Raw genomic sequence first — 17205 nt, forward strand, 5'->3', positions numbered from 1 at the left:
CCAACCCCCAAAAGAAGGAGGAGGGAGGGAGGGGAAAGAGAGAGAGGGAGGGGGGGTTTTCCTCCCACACGCCTTAGGACTATTTCCATCTATTCCCCTCAATGTCCCACACTGTTACCTTACTCCCTCCTCCCTCCTTCTCTCTTTTCCCCTCCCTCCTCAATCCCCTTCCTCCACTCCCAGCGCTAGATATCCGTGGGAGGGGAAGGAGGGGAGAGGGGGGTGTTTTATCTCCACCACTCCACCGACAACGCCCTCAAACTAACTGGTGGCGATCCGGGTGCTCTCACCCCCGTCTCTCTCTCTCTCTCTCTCTCTCTCTCTCTCTCTCTCTCTCTCTCTCTCTCTCTCTCTCTCTCTCTCTCTCTCATTCTCTCTCTCTCTCTCTCTCTCTCTCTCTCTCTCTCTCTCTCTCTCTCTCTCTCTCTCTCTCTCGCATGCAGAGCTAAGAGGTTTATCATGCATGACATTCTCAAGTGAACCCTCTTGTCTCCTTCTCTGGTAGTTTTGGTAGTTTCCTTCTCAGGTAGTTTGGTAGTTTCCTGCTCAGGTAGTTTTGGTAGTTTCACCTTTGCATAGAGCCATCTTCCTAATCCAGTCTCCCATTATCTTACAGACCCCCACACACTCGCCAGCGAGGCCACATCAACACCTGTATTTAGTCCCTCTGGGTCAACGTTCTCCGCCCCCCCTCCAATCGGATGCTTCAGGGAAAGGTAAGTCAATTGACCTCCTCCTCTCCTCTTCCTCCTCCTCCTCTCCTTTGCCTTTATTTCTTTTTTTATTGTACTTAACCGCCGTCTCCCGCGTGAGCGAGGTAGCGCACGGAAACAGACGAGGAATGGCCCTAACCCACCCACATACACAGGTTTATACATAAACGCCCACACACGCACATATACATACGTATACATAGACATATACATATATACACGTGTACATATCCATACCTGCTGCCTTCATCCATATTTATATAACAGCCGTGAGCATTCTGTGGATCAAAGGCCTTTCATATTTTGTTTATGAGCATCGAAACCCATCCCATTACCATTACAGAGCATTGAAACCCATCCCATCACCATTACAGAGGATCGAAACCCATTCCATTACCCTCACAGAGCATCGGAGCCCATCCCATTACCATCACAGAGCATTGAAACCCATCCCATTACCATCGCAGAGCATTGAAACCCATCCCATTACCATTACAGAGGATCGAAACCCATTCCATTACCCTCACAGAGCATCGGAACCCATCCCATTACCATCGCACAGCATCGAAACCCATCCCACTACTACCTCTCACATCGCATCAGAATCCTTCCCATCTTTACCTTTCAACTTCAGACGAGAAACTCCTCCTCCGTCCTCCTCCAAACCACCCCCATATCCCCCATCTTCCACCCCCATCCTGCCCCACTAGTGTGAGCCGAGTCTGGAAAAAGAATAAGAAATATTTAGTCGCTGTCTCACAGCTAATGTTATGTACTTCTCATTTGCCTCCTGCCATGTTTTTTTTTTATCTTTTTTTATGGGGGGACGAGATTGTATTATCTTCGAAGGGAACCTTCGCCCCGTAACCCCCCACGTTAACTGGATCAGATGTTTATACACAGATTTAGCTAATGTGGGAGAGAAGAGAGAGAGAGAGAGAGAGAGAGAGAGAGAGAGAGAGAGAGAGAGAGAGAGAGAGAGAGAGAGAGACCCGTGCTACGAGAAATGTTATCTTCACTAGAGAGGGAAATGCTCTCTGTTATATACTAGGAGACATCATCACCTCCTTCGTATTAGATTACCGTCTCCAGCATATATATATATATATATATATATATATATATATATATATATATATATATATATATATATATATATATATATAAATTCCTCATGAGTATCACTGGACAGCAGGCCACACCAGCAAACACCAGGAATTTAAAACAAGCAATTCCCACAAGAAGGCCATTTACAGGAAAAGCCTTTTCAGCGGAGTAAACATAATCAAGTCACTAATTACAAAGGTAATTATTGTAGGAGCCTTCAAGCTCGCTAATTACCCACCTATTTATGTCGTCAGGATCGTGCCAGGGGAGGGGAGGGGGGGATAAGGTAGTACCAGGTGTATGAAGCTGTTCGTGTGTGTCGTCAGTGGAAGCTGTTTGGGCACTGGTTCGTGCGCGCGCGCGCACACACACACACACACACACACACACACACACGAGAGACAGACAGACAGACGGACGGACAGAGCGCTACCGGTGTAAAACAGTTCAACTAGGTAATTACAGATAGGTAATTACACTCAGCCGGAAGCAAATTAAGAAATTACGACCCCCTCCCCGGGAGGAGACGGGGTGTCACATAAGGTGATTATCCTGTTCAGAGTCGTTAGACGTGATATAAGCCTTGGTGTGTGTGTGTGTGTGTGTGTGTGTGTGTGTATGTGTGTATGTGTGTGTGTGTGTGTGTGTGTGGCCAGCGATGGTTAAGTCATACAATGAATAAATAGCCGTATCCTCCGTCAGTGAATGAGTATGTTATACCATGGTGACTCACCAGGCGTGCGTGCAGAACTTATTCATGGCCACAAGGCTGATTTACGTCGCGTTACGATCAACGTTAAGAGATCGGAGTCTGCCACGAGAGTTGACGTAGCGAAATATAATGACTTACGTCAGGCGTAAGATATATGATGGCGGGGAGGGGGTAATATAGTGTTTTCGTCCTTTATGACGCTATGATATTTTGCTTTTAATGTTTTGCGCTCCCGGACACCATCATCTACGAAGCTGCGCAGGAAACGCTTAGCTTAAGCTGATTCGGTGTAGGTGATTCAGCTTAGAAACCTTCAGCTTAGGTGATTCAGCTCAGAAATCTTCACCTGGAGTGATTCAGCTTGAGCGCATAGGTTCGAATCCTGGTTGGTGGCAGTCGGTCCACAGTCAACCCAGCTATTCATCCACCCATACCTGGCTCAGGTTGTACATCAACTGACTGTTATATTTTTTCCCTTGTGTCTCCCCTGATGATGTGATTATTACAAGAAAGTGCACTTGGGAATTTATCGTGTTTCATTTTCCCCGTGGACTCTTAGGAATATATATATATATATATATATATATATATATATATATATATATATATATATATATATATAAATATATATATATCCTAAAGTCTCCAAGGCCTCCGGCCAGAGAGGGAACCCATTCATCCACAGATAAAGCCACAACGGTACAATTTCACCCCATTTTCTATGCATGAGACACATAAGTGTCTCACAGGCGCAATTTTATAATGCCTTTACAACACCCCCCCCCTACCCCCCTCCATTACGTCGCCCTTTTACACACCACACACAAAAAATATTTAAAAATCCCGACTACGTGACGAGTGAAGGAGGTTATGTAAATGAGGGATCTGTGCGAAGTGGGTAATCGGCAGTTTGAGACAGTGTGTGGGAAGGGGGAAATCGGCAGTTTGAGACTGTGTGGGGAAGGGGGAAATCGGCAGTTTGAGACTGTATGTGGGAAGGGGGAAATCGGCAGTTTGAGACTGTGTGGGGAAGGGGGAAATCGGCAGTTTGAGACAAGTGTGGGGAAGGGGGTAATCGGCAGTTTGAGACTGTGTGGGAAAGGGGGAAATCGGCAGTTTGAGACGGTGTGGGGAAGGGGGAAATCGGCAGGTTGAGACGGTGTGGGAAGGGGGTATCGGCAGGTTGAGACGGTGTGGGAAAGGGGGGAATCGGCAGTTTGAGACTGTGTGGGGAAGGGGGAAATCGGCAGTTTGAGACAAGTGTGGGAAAGGGGGAAATCGGCAGTTTGAGACGGTGTGGGGAAGGGGGAAATCGGCAGGTTGAGACAAGTGTGGGGAAGGGGGAAATCGGCAGGTTGAGACAGTGTGGGAAGGGGGAAATCGGCAGTTTGAGACGGTGTGGGGAAGGGGGAAATCGGCAGTTTGAGACAAGTGTGGGAAAGGGGGAAAATCGGCAGGGAGAAATCGTTGAGAAGCATAGTTGAATGTTGAGCGAGAGAAGAATGAGAGAAGAGGCGAGGAGTTACTCCCCCTACAGACACAATAGTATAGGAACCAAACAAGTTATTAGACATTTTTTTTTGGGGGGGGTCAATACTGACGAAGATCCAGAGGCTATGAGACACACAGGAGAGAGATAGGGAGATGGAGATCTCCGAGAGGGAGTTGGTCAATCCTCGTACATTAAAAAGGGAATCACAGCCAACCTCTCTTATGTTGTGGTTATGAAACTTCTACAACACTTGTTAGAACGTCCTCCAAATTGAATTCGGGAGACAGGTTTTAGGAAAAGAAGTATACATACATTGGAATGGCATGTCATTTCTAAATTCTAAACGTATTTCAAATATTGGTGCAGTTCAAACGTCTGTCAAAGTGAATTTAGATGACAAATTTGATGAGAACTTTCTTTTGCGACAAATGTGACCTGCGTTAAGATCTTTCTAAAGCCTCCCATCACTTCTTGCCATAGAAAACTTGTGAACAATGTGAGAGAAAACGTAAGGGAGACGTGGAACTTTTAGGTAACAGATGAATAACAGATGAGTATTACCGTTACCTGTTAACCTTCCTGTTGAATTCATGATTTCTAGGCCCCGTTGCGAAAGACGTTAATGAAAATAAAACTTCGTAAATTACGTAAAACTAATTGTAATACAACATATCCCAATTTAGAAGAAAATAATTATATGTTAAATAATATTGAGTATATCAAAGCAAAAATAATCTAAGAAAATCTTTAAATGGGTCTGTTGTTTACAGTTCTGTGACCAACTGGTTGTTTGCCTTGTTTGTATGGAGTAGGAGATACGTGTGTTAGTGTTTACACCACTTCTTAAAGTGGTTGTCAGTGTACTTTATAGTTTGCTTCGTCTGTTTAAGTGATGTGTGTGAGTAACCCATTTTGTTTACGTGTTTGTGTGTGTGTGTGTATGTGTGTGTGTGTGTGTGTGTGTGTGTGTGTGTGTGTGTGTGTGTTCTGCCTTGTTTTGAACACATTCAAAAGCCCACCTGACACGTACCTGACATTCCCACTTAATGAATTCCAGTGGTAATTCAATATCACCTCAATTACCTTTTCATCGTTCCCTGTTTAATTAGCTAATTATATCCCTAATCATCTCAATTCTGCTTTTCAAAAAAAGGAAAAATATGTAACATTATCCAAATAAGTCTTTTCACAACCCCGTAATTATGGTCATAAATTCATTATTTTCTGTATTTTGTTTTTCTTTTTAATGTAACACTAAAGTATTCTTAGGAGAAGCAACAGTACCGTTAACGGGCGTGTAACAACAGGGGAAGGGGTGGCGGGGCGGGGGTGGCGGCGGGGCGGGGCGCGCCCCGTGGGGTTGGGGGAGGAGGGATCATCACCCCATCCCCCTCCTCCTCCTCCTCTTCGCTCAAAAGAAAGAAATTGAATGCACGAAATTTATGAATGACGCCACAGCGAGACGCCCTCGCATCAGGAATGAACGGGCGGGGATTAAAGACACACTTTAAATGGCGGAGATTTACATTGAATGGGTTTAAATGGCGCGGGTCAATGGTGTGGGGGTGGCGGGGCACCCGCCCCGATCCCGGGGATTTTAAATTTTGTGTCTTTCGAGTGAGGCGGGAGTTTATAATTTCGCGTTTAAACGATACAGCTTCTACGATTACTCGTGAATGATGGAAGTTATATACGAAGGAGAAAGGATAATGCTAGGCTCAAATTCAGAAATTAAAGGCTGATGTTTGAAAGAAAATAAAATGGCAGCTTAAAAGGTATCGTTAAATTAAATGGGTCTCAAATTTTTCGATGAAAGGAAGGAGTGGACATGTTTGTGGTAAGTTGACGGAGTTTAAAAGTTCGCGATGATGGTTTGACAAGGTAAAAGTTAGCGTCATATGGACGGGAGTTTTAAAAAAAAATTCGAATATTAATGACGGATTACTTAACGTTCCATTTTAAAGGACTTAGATTTGATGTTTGCGATGGAGTAGCGGGTTATAGAAAACCCTTCTGTTAAAATTACACCGAGTGACAGTGGAATTTAGGGACGAAAAGAGAGTTCTACACCCTTTTTTTTTTTTAACTATTGTACAGATTTTTTTAAAAGCTTTTGCATACCTTGTGTATGTGTGTGTGTGTGTGTGTGTCTGTCTGTCTGTCTGTCTGTACAGCAGATACAAGTCAATATATCCAATTATTCCCTTCCCTACCCAGTTGTCATACTGTTAGTCATTAATTGCGGCCCTTTAATTACATCCTAGAATCTCTTATTTTAGAATATTTAAATAGAGTGAATATTGACTACCATATAGGAATGCTAATAATGCGATTAAATGAGACTAATGTTTTACATGAGTGTACCATCTAAATGTAGTTTTCTTTAATGCAAATTCAACCCAATTTTCTAATAAAAGGAGTAACTTAGCTAATATATATATATATATATATATATATATATATATATATATATATATATATATATATATATATATATATATATATCGTAAAGTGTTATTGTCATACCTTAATGTAATTAAGCGGTGTTAATTAACATCAATTACTGGTGTTCAGTTAAGTCCTTTTATTGTTATCATGAAGTTGAGATAATATTATCAGTCGATATCTTTTTGGATAACATTACGACGATGATAACGTCACTTAGACCTGCGTGCATTTCATTCATTCAATCTGTACTTGAAGTCTCTTAGACTTGATGCAGATAAATGGATAAGTGAATAAATGGAGGTGTATTAGGCGTGGGCAAGTTATGTGGCTGGAAATACACAGTTGACGTAGTACGCTTGTTTACAGAACTTGGGATGAGGGGAGGTCGTGGTAGTTACTAGTTAAGTAATCACACAACAACTTAAGATGAAGGTCAGCTGGAGGGTTTGGTATGATTTGCATATGCAGATGTGTGAGGTACATTTAGATAGATTGGGTGATAGATTGAGAGAGAGAGAGAGAGAGAGAGAGAGAGAGAGAGAGAGAGAGAGAGAGAGAGAGAGAGACTGGGATGTTCACAGAGTAAATGGTGTAGTTTATAGATTATGAACTTTACTGAACATTTAGTGATGTATAGTTATTTTATATATAGTACTTGACTTAGTGCATAGTCTAACTAACTTGGGGTCCCGAGCTGTTCATTTTGCATAGCTTAGCCTAATTAACTTGGGAAGCTTTAGCTGTTCATTTACGTAGCCGTGCACTTGTTCACGGGACTGTTCATCAAGTTCACAATGGTAGGTTTGTTGTAGAACTGTTCTTATTTTCCGTCCTCACGAAAACTCTGATGAGAACACGTCGATTGTAGTGACGATGTGGTGGAGGAGGGGGGGGCGTCTAGGGCGGGGGGGAGGTCTCTGGAAATGGGGGGTGGGTGGGGGGGTGGTGTTGTTGTTTAACACTTTACTACTGCCAAAAGTGTCGTGTATATATTGAGGTTGTAAGTTTGTGTTTCACTTTTACATACTTAGGCAACGTGTTTTATGTAGTGTTGCAGAGGTTTTGTGTACCTGATACACCTCGAAGTAATGATAGATACATAGATAGATAGATAGATAGATAGATAGATAGGTAGATAGATAGATAGATAGATAGATAGATAGATATATAGATAGATAGGTAGATAGATAGATATAGATAGATAAATAGATATAGATAGATAGATAGATTGATAGATAGATAAATAGATAGATATAGATAGATAGATAGATGAATATGGTGAATTATTGAATAGACATTTTTAGATTACGGAAACACAGAGCCACGCGCCATCGACCCATGCCCCCCCCCCAGGGTCTTAGGGAAAATGGCTGAGCAGGCTTGACGTGATGCAGACAAACATCTTGGAAGGACAGAGAGAATTTAGGATCACAGGAGGCGAAGGAGATTCGAGGATATGTCTCTCTCTCTCTCTATCCCTTTGATGACGGAAGGATGAGGTTGCGTCTGCATACGAGAGCGAGGTGAATTGCAACACTCCCGCGCCGTAATTTCTATTGAGGGTCGATTCAGTGTGTGTGTGTGTGTGTATGTAAATTTTCTATGAAACCGACCTGATTTCATTATGGAGTGGTGTGTATAACGTAGAGGTTTGTATTGGTGTATTTATCGTATTTCAGAATTTACTGAATTTTTTTTCGTTTAATGTTGATAAATGATTGAGAAATAACTATATTGCATCTGCCATTAAGTTTTCAGTAGGTAACTTTAAAAAAAGATATGAAGCTAATTTTTGTTTCTGAGTATGTTTAGAGTGTATGTGTTAAGGACTTCGAGTGTATGTGATCTTAGAATTTATTTTCTATATATAAATAAGATGTTAAGGACTTCCAATTAGTGGGAGCAGTTTGACAATGGCAGTCTTTAATGACCCTGGCTGTTGATAGACATCTAAACAACAATACGCCAGACGACCCGGTAGTCAATTGACCCCAAAATTGCCACCCCATCGTATGAGATGCGGAACTACTGAGTGGACACATTGATATTCAAGACACGTTGGGATTCACCCATTGCTTGTGTGTGTGTGTGTGTGTGTTGTCTGAGCAAGCTGTTGGATACCCTCTCACACATGCGTGTTTGAGCTAACTCCATTACCATTTACTGATGAAAATAGGAAATGATAAGAAAATGCACTTGTCGGTCTTACGTCTGGTACGACTTCTGGTTTAACCCCCTTTGAGCACGACGATGCGACGAGACCCTGAGCTGATGACGACTGGTACGACTTCTGAAGCAAGAAGGTAGGTATGACCTTTTTGGGTACGATGGGGGTAACGACCTTTGACCTTGACGTGTCGGATTCAAAGACCTGATGCGTCAGGTTATAAGGTCTGGCCATTATATCCAAGCGTCGTACCTTCTTGCCTAAGGGTCGTACAATCGTGGGCAAGGGTCGTATGTTCTTGTTCAAAGGGTCGTACCGTCTTGCCCAAGGGTCGTATACCGTCTTAGTCAAGGGTCGTAGCTTCTTGCCCAAGGGTCTTATACCGTCTTAGTCAAGGGTCGTAGCTTCTTGCCCAAGGGTCTTATACCGTCTTAGTCAAGGGTCGTAGCTTCTTGCCCAAGGGTCTTATACCGTCTTAGTCAAGGGTCGTAGCTTCTTGCCCAAGGGTCTTATACCGTCTTAGTCAAGGGTCGTAGCTTCTTGCCCAAGGGTCTTATACCGTCTTAGTCAAGGGTCGTACCATCTTGCTCAAGGGTCGTATACCGTCGCCTTGGGTCAGGGAAGCAACACCCACATATAAAGCAGTCGGATGCGTTTCCTGCCTCCACCTGTATACATATTCATGGGGTCATGCGACACGCAGATGGCTGCTGCAATGGAGGAGATGTCCCTTATCTCGACACCCGCTTCGTGCCAACACGAACAGCTTCGAACTGTTCATGAGATTATCTTCAAGAAAAGAAAAACAATAATTGACACTATCATTTATGAAGTCCTTTCATCAATATCTCGATAAATGAGATTTACTTCAGGAAAAGAAAAAAAACAGTGATCGACACTATCATTTATGAAATCCTTTAATAATTTATCTCTACTGGGTTCATCTATGAAATCCTTTAATCATTTATCTCTATTAGGTTCATTTATGAAATTCGTTAATCATTTATCTCTATTGGGTTATCTGTTATCTGTACTACACCCATGACATCTTTATCTTGCCAGGTTATCTCCCCACAGCAGTAGTGATATTATCTTCACTCGTCTTACCCTTGAGTTATAAAGTTATCTTTACTTCTAAAAGTTATCTTTACTTTTAAAGTTATCTTTACTTCTAAAAGTTATCTTTACTTCTAAAAGTTATCTTTACTTTTAAAGTTATCTTTACCTTCTTGATAGATACCCTTTACCCTGGCAAGGTTCACTTCAAACCACTTTTTGAATCCTTGTAGAAATGTTATCTTTCCTCGTTCACCTTATTTACATAGGTTATCTCTACCCCCTTTTTTCTTCTTCTTTAGCTTTAGCTGCCAAGCTTATCTTTACCCCCCCCCCTTTCTTAGCCTCAGGTCTTCAGTTAGCTTTACCCTCACGCTTTAGCTGCAAGGTTGAATTGGCCTGGCTCGACTTCACACTGCTCGCGTCCACAAGGCATACCAACCAATACATCAATACTGGAACATGATGCTTTTCTGTGTCGACTCTTAGCTGAACAAGCGTTTGGTGGCTTAACAATGCAGTTTGAATCATAGCTGATGTAGGTCCGGTGTGCACAGCTCACAGGGTTCGTAACAAAAGAAGATGGAAGGTGGGTTTTTTTTGTGTCTGTTCTAAAAACCTATTTTTTTTATTTTTGCATATTTTCTTCGTATGTTGTCGCTATTATCGCCCCCCCCCCCCACAAGGTTTGATAAGCTATAACGTAAGGTATAGATAAGAGCCTTTCTATAGCCTAGTGCCCAAGCTATCATACCTTAGCAAGCATAGCTTATCATAGCTTGCGTAAGCTGACGGTTTAGCTTGACCCAAACAGCTGTGTTAACTCAAGAACCTGATGGATTTCATTTGATCTAAGCTAGACCGAACTGATTTAGCCACCTAACGTGATCTAACCTAGCCTAAACTAACGTAGCCACCTAACTCCATCTAACATAGCCTAAACTAACGTAGCCACCTAACTCCATCTAACACAGCCTAAACTAACGTAGCTACCTAACTCCATCTAACATAGCCTAAACTAACGTAGCCACTTAACTCCATCTAACCCAGCTCAAATAGCATAACCCACTTGATCTAACCAAACTTAAACTAGCGGAACCAAATTATTTACCTTTAAACTCCTAGCCTAAGCCACTTAAACGGGGCTACCCACTTAACCTAACCTACCCTAGCCTAACCTAACCTAACCTAACCTAACCTAGCGTAGCCTAGCCTAACCTAACCTAACCTAACCTAGCCTAGCCTAGCCTAGCCTAACCTAACCTAACCTAACCTAGCCTACCCTAGCCTAACCTAACCTAACCTAACCTAACCTAGCCTAGCCTAACCTAACCTAACCTAACCTAACCTAACCTAACCTAACCTAACCTAACCTAACCTAACCTAACCTAACCTAACCTAACCTAACCTAACCTAACCTAACCTAACCTAACCTAACCTAACCTAACCTAACCTAACCTAACCTAACCTAACCTAACCTAACCTAACCTAACCTAACCTAACCTAACCTAACCTAACCTAACCTAACCTAACCTAACCTAACCTAACCTAACCTAACCTAACCTAACCTAACCTAACCTAACCTAACCTAACCTAACCTAACCTAACCTAACCTAACCTAACCTAACCTAACCTAACCTAACCTAACCTAACCTAACCTAACCTAACCTAACCTAACCTAACCTAACCTAACCTAACCTAACCTAACCTAACCTAACCTAACCTAACCTAACCTAACCTAACCTAACCTAACCTAACCTAACCTAACCTAACCTAACCTAACCTAACCTAACCTAACCTAACCTAACCTAACCTAACCTAACCTAACCTAACCTAACCTAACCTAACCTAACCTAACCTAACCTAACCTAACCTAACCTAACCTAACCTAACCTAACCTAACCTAACCTAACCTAACCTAACCTAACCTAACCTAACCTAACCTAACCTAACCTAACCTAACCTAACCTAACCTAACCTAACCTAACCTAACCTAACCTAACCTAACCTAACCTAACCTAACCTAACCTAACCTAACCTAACCTAACCTAACCTAACCTAACCTAACCTAACCTAACCTAACCTAACCTAACCTAACCTAACCTAACCTAACCTAACCTAACCTAACCTAACCTAACCTAACCTAACCTAACCTAACCTAACCTAACCTAACCTAACCTAACCTAACCTAACCTAACCTAACCTAACCTAACCTAACCTAACCTAACCTAACCTAACCTAACCTAACCTAACCTAACCTAACCTAACCTAACCTAACCTAACCTAACCTAACCTAACCTAACCTAACCTAACCTAACCTAACCTAACCTAACCTAACCTAACCTAACCTAACCTAACCTAACCTAACCTAACCTAACCTAACCTAACCTAACCTAACCTAACCTAACCTAACCTAACCTAACCTAACCTAACCTAACCTAACCTAACCTAACCTAACCTAACCTAACCTAACCTAACCTAACCTAACCTAACCTAACCTAACCTAACCTAACCTAACCTAACCTAACCTAACCTAACCTAACCTAACCTAACCTAACCTAACCTAACCTAACCTAACCTAACCTAACCTAACCTAACCTAACCTAACCTAACCTAACCTAACCTAACCTAACCTAACCTAACCTAACCTAACCTAACCTAACCTAACCTAACCTAACCTAACCTAACCTAACCTAACCTAACCTAACCTAACCTAACCTAACCTAACCTAACCTAACCTAACCTAACCTAACCTAACCTAACCTAACCTAACCTAACCTAACCTAACCTAACCTAACCTAACCTAACCTAACCTAACCTAACCTAACCTAACCTAACCTAACCTAACCTAACCTAACCTAACCTAACCTAACCTAACCTAACCTAACCTAACCTAACCTAACCTAACCTAACCTAACCTAACCTAACCTAACCTAACCTAACCTAACCTAACCTAACCTAACCTAACCTAACCTAACCTAACCTAACCTAACCTAACCTAACCTAACCTAACCTAACCTAACCTAACCTAACCTAACCTAACCTAACCTAACCTAACCTAACCTAACCTAACCTAACCTAACCTAACCTAACCTAACCTAACCTAACCTAACCTAACCTAACCTAACCTAACCTAACCTAACCTAACCTAACCTAACCTAACCTAACCTAACCTAACCTAACCTAACCTAACCTAACCTAACCTAACCTAACCTAACCTAACCTAACCTAACCTAACCTAACCTAACCTAACCTAACCTAACCTAACCTAACCTAACCTAACCTAACCTAACCTAACCTAACCTAACCTAACCTAACCTAACCTAACCTAACCTAACCTAACCTAACCTAACCTAACCTAACCTAACCTAACCTAACCTAACCTAACCTAACCTAACCTAACCTAACCTAACCTAACCTAACCTAACCTAACCTAACCTAACCTAACCTAACCTAACCTAACCTAACCTAACCTAACCTAACCTAACCTAACCTAACCTAACCTAACCTAACCTAACCTAACCTAACCTAACCTAACCTAACCTAACCTAACCTAACCTAACCTAACCTAACCTAACCTAACCTAACCTAACCTAACCTAACCTAACCTAACCTAACCTAACCTAACCTAACCTAACCTAACCTAACCTAACCTAACCTAACCTAACCTAACCTAACCTAACCTAACCTAACCTAACCTAACCTAACCTAACCTAACCTAACCTAACCTAACCTAACCTAACCTAACCTAACCTAACCTAACCTAACCTAACCTAACCTAACCTAACCTAACCTAACCTAACCTAACCTAACCTAACCTAACCTAACCTAACCTAACCTAACCTAACCTAACCTAACCTAACCTAACCTAACCTAACCTAACCTAACCTAACCTAACCTAACCTAACCTAACCTAACCTAACCTAACCTAACCTAACCTAACCTAACCTAACCTAACCTAACCTAACCTAACCTAACCTAACCTAACCTAACCTAACCTAACCTAACCTAACCTAACCTAACCTAACCTAACCTAACCTAACCTAACCTAACCTAACCTAACCTAACCTAACCTAACCTAACCTAACCTAACCTAACCTAACCTAACCTAACCTAACCTAACCTAACCTAACCTAACCTAACCTAACCTAACCTAACCTAACCTAACCTAACCTAACCTAACCTAACCTAACCTAACCTAACCTAACCTAACCTAACCTAACCTAACCTAACCTAACCTAACCTAACCTAACCTAACCTAACCTAACCTAACCTAACCTAACCTAACCTAACCTAACCTAACCTAACCTAACCTAACCTAACCTAACCTAACCTAACCTAACCTAACCTAACCTAACCTAACCTAACCTAACCTAACCTAACCTAACCTAACCTAACCTAACCTAACCTAACCTAACCTAACCTAACCTAACCTAACCTAACCTAACCTAACCTAACCTAACCTAACCTAACCTAACCTAACCTAACCTAACCTAACCTAACCTAACCTAACCTAACCTAACCTAACCTAACCTAACCTAACCTAACCTAACCTAACCTAACCTAACCTAACCTAACCTAACCTAACCTAACCTAACCTAACCTAACCTAACCTAACCTAACCTAACCTAACCTAACCTAACCTAACCTAACCTAACCTAACCTAACCTAACCTAACCTAACCTAACCTAACCTAACCTAACCTAACCTAACCTAACCTAACCTAACCTAACCTAACCTAACCTAACCTAACCTAACCTAACCTAACCTAACCTAACCTAACCTAACCTAACCTAACCTAACCTAACCTAACCTAACCTAACCTAACCTAACCTAACCTAACCTAACCTAACCTAACCTAACCTAACCTAACCTAACCTAACCTAACCTAACCTAACCTAACCTAACCTAACCTAACCTAACCTAACCTAACCTAACCTAACCTAACCTAACCTAACCTAACCTAACCTAACCTAACCTAACCTAACCTAACCTAACCTAACCTAACCTAACCTAACCTAACCTAACCTAACCTAACCTAACCTAACCTAACCTAACCTAACCTAACCTAACCTAACCTAACCTAACCTAACCTAACCTAACCTAACCTAACCTAACCTAACCTAACCTAACCTAACCTAACCTAACCTAACCTAACCTAACCTAACCTAACCTAACCTAACCTAACCTAACCTAACCTAACCTAACCTAACCTAACCTAACCTAACCTAACCTAACCTAACCTAACCTAACCTAACCTAACCTAACCTAACCTAACCTAACCTAACCTAACCTAACCTAACCTAACCTAACCTAACCTAACCTAACCTAACCTAACCTAACCTAACCTAACCTAACCTAACCTAACCTAACCTAACCTAACCTAACCTAACCTAACCTAACCTAACCTAACCTAACCTAACCTAACCTAACCTAACCTAACCTAACCTAACCTAACCTAACCTAACCTAACCTAACCTAACCTAACCTAACCTAACCTAACCTAACCTAACCTAACCTAACCTAACCTAACCTAACCTAACCTAACCTAACCTAACCTAACCTAACCTAACCTAACCTAACCTAACCTAACCTAACCTAACCTAACCTAACCTAACCTAACCTAACCTAACCTAACCTAACCTAACCTAACCTAACCTAACCTAACCTAACCTAACCTAACCTAACCTAACCTAACCTAACCTAACCTAACCTAACCTAACCTAACCTAACCTAACCTAACCTAACCTAACCTAACCTAACCTAACCTAACCTAACCTAACCTAACCTAACCTAACCTAACCTAACCTAACCTAACCTAACCTAACCTAACCTAACCTAACCTAACCTAACCTAACCTAACCTAACCTAACCTAACCTAACCTAACCTAACCTAACCTAACCTAACCTAACCTAACCTAACCTAACCTAACCTAACCTAACCTAACCTAACCTAACCTAACCTAACCTAACCTAACCTAACCTAACCTAACCTAACCTAACCTAACCTAACCTAACCTAACCTAACCTAACCTAACCTAACCTAACCTAACCTAACCTAACCTAACCTAACCTAACCTAACCTAACCTAACCTAACCTAACCTAACCTAACCTAACCTAACCTAACCTAACCTAACCTAACCTAACCTAACCTAACCTAACCTAACCTAACCTAACCTAACCTAACCTAACCTAACCTAACCTAACCTAACCTAACCTAACCTAACCTAACCTAACCTAACCTAACCTAACCTAACCTAACCTAACCTAACCTAACCTAACCTAACCTAACCTAACCTAACCTAACCTAACCTAACCTAACCTAACCTAACCTAACCTAACCTAACCTAACCTAACCTAACCTAACCTAACCTAACCTAACCTAACCTAACCTAACCTAACCTAACCTAACCTAACCTAACCTAACCTAACCTAACCTAACCTAACCTAACCTAACCTAACCTAACCTAACCTAACCTAACCTAACCTAACCTAACCTAACCTAACCTAACCTAACCTAACCTAACCTAACCTAACCTAACCTAACCTAACCTAACCTAACCTAACCTAACCTAACCTAACCTAACCTAACCTAACCTAACCTAACCTAACCTAACCTAACCTAACCTAACCTAACCTAACCTAACCTAACCTAACCTAACCTAACCTAACCTAACCTAACCTAACCTAACCTAACCTAACCTAACCTAACCTAACCTAACCTAACCTAACCTAACCTAACCTAACCTAACCTAACCTAACCTAACCTAACCTAACCTAACCTAACCTAACCTAACCTAACCTAACCTAACCTAACCTAACCTAACCTAACCTAACCTAACCTAACCTAACCTAACCTAACCTAACCTAACCTAACCTAACCTAACCTAACCTAACCTAACCTAACCTAACCTAACCTAACCTAACCTAACCTAACCTAACCTAACCTAACCTAACCTAACCTAACCTAACCTAACCTAACCTAACCTAACCTAACCTAACCTAACCTAACCTAACCTAACCTAACCTAACCTAACCTAACCTAACCTAACCTAACCTAACCTAACCTAACCTAACCTAACCTAACCTAACCTAACCTAACCTAACCTAACCTAACCTAACCTAACCTAACCTAACCTAACCTAACCTAACCTAACCTAACCTAACCTAACCTAACCTAACCTAACCTAACCTAACCTAACCTAACCTAACCTAACCTAACCTAACCTAACCTAACCTAACCTAACCTAACCTAACCTAACCTAACCTAACCTAACCTAACCTAACCTAACCTAACCTAACCTAACCTAACCTAACCTAACCTAACCTAACCTAACCTAACCTAACCTAACCTAACCTAACCTAACCTAACCTAACCTAACCTAACCTAACCTAACCTAACCTAACCTAACCTAACCTAACCTAACCTAACCTAACCTAACCTAACCTAACCTAACCTAACCTAACCTAACCTAACCTAACCTAACCTAACCTAACCTAACCTAACCT

At 41.6% G+C, this 17205-nt stretch overlaps 1 protein-coding gene across 1 annotated transcript in view; it reads left to right on the forward strand.

The window, feature by feature from the left end:
- The first annotated feature begins 620 nt into the window (after nucleotides 1-620).
- LOC139758369 (uncharacterized) overlaps nucleotides 621-17205 on the forward strand; it is a 402449-nt gene continuing 385864 nt past the window's right edge. The window contains exon 1 of the mRNA XM_071679670.1: nucleotides 621-716. The gene's annotated coding sequence lies outside the window, so the exon portion shown is untranslated. The remainder of the gene's footprint in view (nucleotides 717-17205) is intronic.

The sequence above is a fragment of the Panulirus ornatus genome, chromosome 30 (assembly GCF_036320965.1).
Source record: "Panulirus ornatus isolate Po-2019 chromosome 30, ASM3632096v1, whole genome shotgun sequence".
Classification (NCBI taxonomy): domain Eukaryota; kingdom Metazoa; phylum Arthropoda; class Malacostraca; order Decapoda; family Palinuridae; genus Panulirus; species Panulirus ornatus.